The sequence below is a fragment of the Castor canadensis genome, chromosome X (assembly GCF_047511655.1).
Source record: "Castor canadensis chromosome X, mCasCan1.hap1v2, whole genome shotgun sequence".
NCBI classification, from domain to species: Eukaryota; Metazoa; Chordata; class Mammalia; order Rodentia; family Castoridae; genus Castor; species Castor canadensis.
Window position 1 is genome coordinate 1,808,995 of NC_133405.1, and position 6,390 is coordinate 1,815,384.

The following is a 6,390-nucleotide window of genomic DNA, read 5'->3' on the forward strand; positions in this document are numbered from 1 at the left end:
CAGTTTTGGAAGTCAGAGACTGTTCCCATGCTACAGTTAGGGAAACTGAGGCAGTGCTTCTCGTTCTCAGTGGTTGCTCAGTAATGTAGTGGGGCCAGGATGAATTCAGAAGCCTAGAGCTTCAGTTGAGCGTGGGTACAGGATACCCATTGCACCCAGGTTTGGGGGAGGAGGAGGCAAAGGCAGGGCTAGTCATTCCAAGACTCCCAGACCAGTCATGGATGAGCTGGGGCTCAGACCTGCACTGGGGGGATGTTGGGAACCAGCCTATGGCCATGGGCAGTCAAGGCCTGGCTTCTCTACCCAGAAAGCGCAAAACAGGGTGAGGCCAGGCAGGGCTGGGACGCTAGCGCTAGCAGCACCATGGATGAGGGGCAGCCAAGGGAGGCCTGGCCGTCTGACCAGTGTCTGCAGCACTGCTGAATTCCCCTGAGTCATTACCCCTGGAAAAGAGAGGAAGATGGCAGCTTTGCCTCTGGCACCCAAGTCCCTGTCCTACCTTCGAGCCCAGGCTTCCTGGTCTGTACATTTGGGGAGAAGGGTGGGATTGCATGATCTCCAGAGTCCCCCCCGCCAAACCCCGCTTTGCTGCAGTTTCAGAGGAGGATGTGTGAGTCTGGGCAGAGTCTGGCTGCTACCAGCCTGGCACACCCACCCTGCCCTTGGGCCATGACTACCCTTTTTACCTTTTCAGCCTCAGCAGCTCAGTCCTTCCTAGGCGGAGGACACCAGCTTCACAACTTGTCCTGGCTCTGGAGCTTGGGCCTTTCAGCCTGCCCTCTGACTCTCTGGATTGCATTCTGTGGGTGTCTTTCCTTCAGCATCACACAGCTGAGGTGCTCAGGACTTGGGCTTGCACCTGCCATTATGACACCACACGGGCAAGCCTACAATGTGATGCGTGCAGGCTTCCTGCTGCTGGACCCCGTGTTTCCTTGACAGTCCGTATCGTCAGGTGTCCTGAAGGTATGAGACCTTTTCGTGGAAACTGATACATGATAAATGCGATACTTTACAGCAATAGGACCTTCCCTTTTGTCTGTTGACACGTGAAAATACACAGACACAAAAGAGAGGAGGCTAACTCTGACCCCTGCCCATGATCCTACTTGCAGAGGACATATGGCAGCTGTGCATGTGGCCTGGGCACTCAGTTAGGCCCTGGCAAAGATTCTGTGAACTGACTCAGAAGAGTTTCTAGACACGTTTGCTAACCACCCCCCTCCATCCTGTACTTTAGTGACTCAGGGCCAAAAAGCTGGGGAAGGAATGTCTGGATTGATTAGTGCTGTCCCCCATCCCTGCGAAGCTCCCACCTCAGGCCTCCCACAGCAACTCTGCTCTCCAGGCAACAAGACCCCTCCTACCCCCCACTGCTTGAAGACAAGAAAGCAAAGGGCCAGGTTGGTCCAAAGATACCTGGGAAATTGAAAGGCATGGGCCTCCTTGGCCTCTGGAAACAGGGTTCCCTCATCCCCCAGGAACTTTTCTTGTCTAGCAAGACCCAGCCCGTGCCCTTTTGGGTGCTGAGAATAAATTGCAGAACCTTTTCAAAGGAGACGTGAAGGCAAGTTCCTGTTGCTGACTTGGCACCACAGCTGGGCCTCCATCTCTGAAGCAACCAGGTCTACCTACTCAGGTCCTGTCTGCCCCTAGCGAATCTCAGGGTGACGTGACTGGTCAGTTCCAGCCCTCACCCTGTCTACATCACTGCTCCTGAATCCATCCCATCGTCTCCCTTCCACTCAGAAGTCCGAGGCACCCAGCACTAGCTTGGGGTCAACAGCAGGCCACTCCCTTTCCCTTCCCTTCCTTGGGGGTGGCCTTTGGGAAATGGCCATGTCATTTCTGACAGACTCCATCCTCTCTTGAACCTCTCAGGTGCTTCCCAAAGACTCTGAAAGTAGCCCCAGGGACTTCCAGCCATAGGCAAGGTGGAGGGGCTAGGATGGCAGGTCTTGCTTCGGGTAAAGAGGTCTTTGCTTGGCAGTGTCACTGCTGTCTGGCTCAGCTCTGACCTCTCTGACATGGTGGCCCTTTGGCTGAGGGCATCAAACCTGTTAAGGCATACTTTCGTCAGGTCCTCACTCCTTAGGCCAGTGGGGCTTTGGAGAGAGGCACAGGAAGCCTTGGGCCTGATATACGGTCCCTAACTTGGTCAGAGAAGGAAGGCTCCTGTCTGCCCCAGGAGCTTTGCCTATGCCACCTCCCCACGAACAGATTTGCCCTCCTTGCTCAACCGTAGCCCCCCTGCCCCAGGACCTGGTAGTACTGTGCTCTGAGTGCTGGCCCAGTCCACATGCCTTCCACTTGGAAACCCTGCTCCCATCTGGGGGGCCAGTACTTGGGTGCACACACCTGAGGCTTTATTTCTGGGCAACCATTCAGTCCCACAGAGAGCAATATCTCCAGCTGAAGGCATTTGCTGATGTCACAACACCCCTGGCCGCCACTGCTCCACCTTTGGGTAAACTGGCTTCCTTGTCTGCAGCACTTCAACCAGAGTCTTCTGGACGCATCTCACTGACAGTTGCCATGCTTTCAGGAGCACACATCCCACCTATGACCTTCGGGGACTCCCAAAAGGGCCACATCCAGACTCTTTAAACAAAAGGGCCCCGTGGCAGCTCCCCAAGCTGCACTTGTAGCTGAGGTTGAAGGTAGGCCAGTCAGGCAGCCCAACCAGCACCCCAATCCCAGAGGTTATGAGCACCAAGCAGGGAGAGGAGGGAGGCAGGAGGAGAGGAGGGGGAGGAGGGCAGGGCAGAGTCAGCCTGCACAGTGATTGATTTCTGGGGGCTAGGACCTCAGGAGCCATTAACACCCCCATTCCGGGAGGCTCAGGTTCAGGTTCAATAACCTGGTTATAAACCCCCTCCGGCCAGCTGAACGGGCTCCCTCTCCTTGTCTTGTCCTCCCGAGAAGCCATGCATGTGTCTGGATATACATTACAGATGATGCAGGGTGAGAGCCAGTCGCCCACGCCCATTGGCTGCACAGGCAGAGGGAGGTGAGGGAAGATGAGGAGCCCAAAGACTCCACGCACAGTAGAAGGAGAGGACAGGGAAGCCAATGACTTTCTGGCTTATCTAAGGGGAGTCAAGGGCTGAATGGGGCCAGGAGAGAGGGGAGTCACCAAGTGTGAAAGGATTGGGCCGGGGAGATTGGAGGCGCCAAGGGCCGTACAGACATCCGGCTCCCTTCTTCAGACGACCCCCCCACCTTCCCACCCACCCCCCCCACTGTTCTGCCTGACTGATCAGGAGGAAGGCCTCTGTGAGTGGCCTGTCAGCCTTTCTGGCCACATCTCTTTCCCCCCCACCACTCCCGACCCCCTGCCAGGAGCGCGCCTTGCAAGTGGGGCTGGCTCCTAACAAGAAACAAGATAATACATGAAACAGCAGCCATGGCTGGGCCCAGGCAGGGGCTCATTGCAATTTCTCTCCCTGGCTCAGATGTCTGTGGGAGTGGGGCGGGGGCTGCCAGGGAGGCTGTGAGTTTTTCTCACCTCAATCCTCAGGGAGTCCCTTGCCTCTGTCCCTGTCACAGCACTGAGCATCCAAAGTGTCCTGCCTGTTGGCCTATCTGGCTGTCTTCCTCCCTCTGCTCCCCCTCTCTTCCCAGCACGGCAGGGCCTGGCCTGGGTCTCTTTGGCTTTCTGCCTAAGGCTGACCCCTCAGACTGGCTGAACCTCCTGCAGCTCTGGAGGAGCTCCTGTCCTGCCCACCGTAGGACTTTCCCAAGGCCCTGCAGTAAACAGTGGCAAAGCTGGGGGGCAGAAGTAGGGCTGTGGGTGCCAGGTTATGACCTTCCAGGCAAGGAGTCAAAGCTGGCTGAGCTAGGTGGCCTCCAGGAGGTAGACTGGGGTAAGGCCCTGCTGTCTCGTTGTCATGTGCCAGACTGACTGCCCTTGAAGTGTTACTGTCACCGGGATTTCAGACTCCCAGCTCATGAACCTCAGGAGGAGCCCTCTTTGTGTGCAGGGAGGACTCTTTCACAGGCCCCTTGGATAATGACGACAGCAACTCAGGACAGCAGATGGACGAGGGTCTCATTCACAGCACTGTGACTATGAGGACAAGCAGCAACATTGGCTGGCTGTGCATGGAGTGCCTGTGCTCTCACCCAGTCCTCCCGACTGGTCCTGGTGCACCTCATGGATGAGAAAACTGAGGCACAGAAGGAGGTTATGCACACAGAGCCCCACAACTAGCAGGCAAGGAGCTAAGGCCAGAGTGACCCCTCCACCAGCCAGAGGGGAGTTGCCTTTGTCCTCGGGGCTTCAGGTCATTCCTTCTCACAGGTTTGGGGCCGGGGGCTGGCCCCTGCCTTAGTCCCCTGACAAACCTACCCAGTCAGCTGGCAAGGAAGGAGACAGCTCCCTTCTGCTCCTGGCTGCAGAGGGGCTCTGGAGAGCTATGAACGCAATTCAGATTGACAAAATACCTGGCTGCAGGGAGGACCTGGGCCCCAGAGAGGATCAGCCCCTGGAGTAAATGCACCCCAGCCAAGAGGAGGGCCTGTTCCTCTGCCACCCTCGTTGCCCCTCCCCACTTTTCTGTTGAGAGACTTGCCACAAGGAAGGCTTGGGATATTTCTTTCTGCCAACTCTGTGGGGATTTTTCCATCTAAATTTAGAGAGCAGCTATTACCCCTCAGTACCTGCTTCCCACAGCAGTAACTGATTTGCATCCCAAGAGCACCCTGCAAGGATCATGCAGATGTGGTGCCATGTGACTTGCCCATCCTTGGGGCCAGTCCCTGGGCAGAGAGAAGGTGGGAAAAGGGGCAGGCCAAGCAAGATAGAGTGGCAGCAAAGCCTGAGGAATTAGTTACACTCGTGTGGAGGCAAGTGTTGGTGTGCCCTTGCCCAAGAGATGCTGAAGGTGAGAAGGAGGCAGCCAGGGCTACAGGCTCCTGGCCAAGCCCACCCAATGAGGAGCTGTGATGGGTCACTGAGCGCCTTCCAGGGGTCCTTTTTGTTCTGCCTGCAGATCATGGGCTAACTGTCTTCAGCGTTCCGAGTCCAATGTCACTGCATTATCAGAGAGAGAAAGAGAGGGTACCATGGCTCTAGGAGTTGGTCAGCCAGTCCTGGTTACTCTGATGTCACCACCTGGGGCAGTGGCTTGAGATGGTCACCAGCCTGGAAGGACAGGAGCTAAAGATCCTCAGCTCACTGATGTTCTGTTTCTGTTGGTAAGTGGTTGTTGAGTCCTTCTTTTTGTGGGACAATAAGGGTTGGGACCTCCTAGTCTTCCATCTTGTTGACATCACTTTTGCTCACTGAGGTCCTGGGGCAGGGTCCCCTACCCTTGTTCACATCTCTGAGGGCGCTTCTTTGCCCACACCATCAACTACAACCCCTCTAGACTCCTGTATGCAGATGCTATATTGGTGACTCTCCCTGGATTACCTTCAGGGCTTCTCAAACTTTCTGTGTTCCAGAGGCAACCCTCATGTGCTCTATTCCTCAGTGACAGCCTCATCAACTCCCAGACTGTCTGGGCAGGCTCTGTAGACTAGAAGGGAGGGAAGTGGCCAGAAGTTGTCTTCAGAATAGGGGACTTGTAGTGTTTAGAATGTCCTGTTCCTCTTAGTCAAGCTTGTCCCTTCCCCATGGCTTTCATCACTGTGTCCCCTGCAGTCTTTTCTGCACTGCTGGCTCTAGCCCCTGGTACTGGCCTTGCCTTTACCTGAGTCCTGTTTGTGTGACCTCCCTGAGTGACTCTCAAAGGCCTCCTGAACCTCTCGGATCCTTCCAGTTGCCCACCCATGCCTGTGTGTGCCCTCCATCCCATCTGCACCAGCCTCCCCATTTCCATGCCACTCTGCCACAGTTACATCAGTGTGCAAACACGCCTGCTGTCCCTTCCTCACCTAGTCCTCTCTAGACACTCTTTTCCAGTCACTGGCCCAGTGCTGCCTGCCTGCAGAGGTGCCCGTGGCCAAGTTCCCTGGACCCCTCTTCAGCCTCATGCCTCCTCCAACCCTTGTTAACAGTGCCCACTCCCGCCTAGAACACACCCCTTCCTGGCCTTTCACAACTTCCCGGCTCCACTCCAGGCTTTCTTTCCCTCCCTTTGGCCATTTGTCCCAAGTCTCTTTCTCAGGCTCCAAGACTTCTTATCTCCCTCTACATGCCCCAGTGGATGACCTCAGCTTCTCTCCTGGGTTACCTCTGCTATATCTGTGTCTCCTGGGTGCTTCTCCCATAGCTGCAACTATCAGCTGCCATTGCCACTTGGAAGTCCCATGGCATTTCACATGCAGTGTGTCCAAAAGTGAGCTCACTGTCTTTCCTCCACACCTCAAGCTTGGGAGACAGCCTCGATTTCTATCTCCATCACCTCCTCATGTTGCCAGGTTCTGGTGCTTTGACCATCTAAA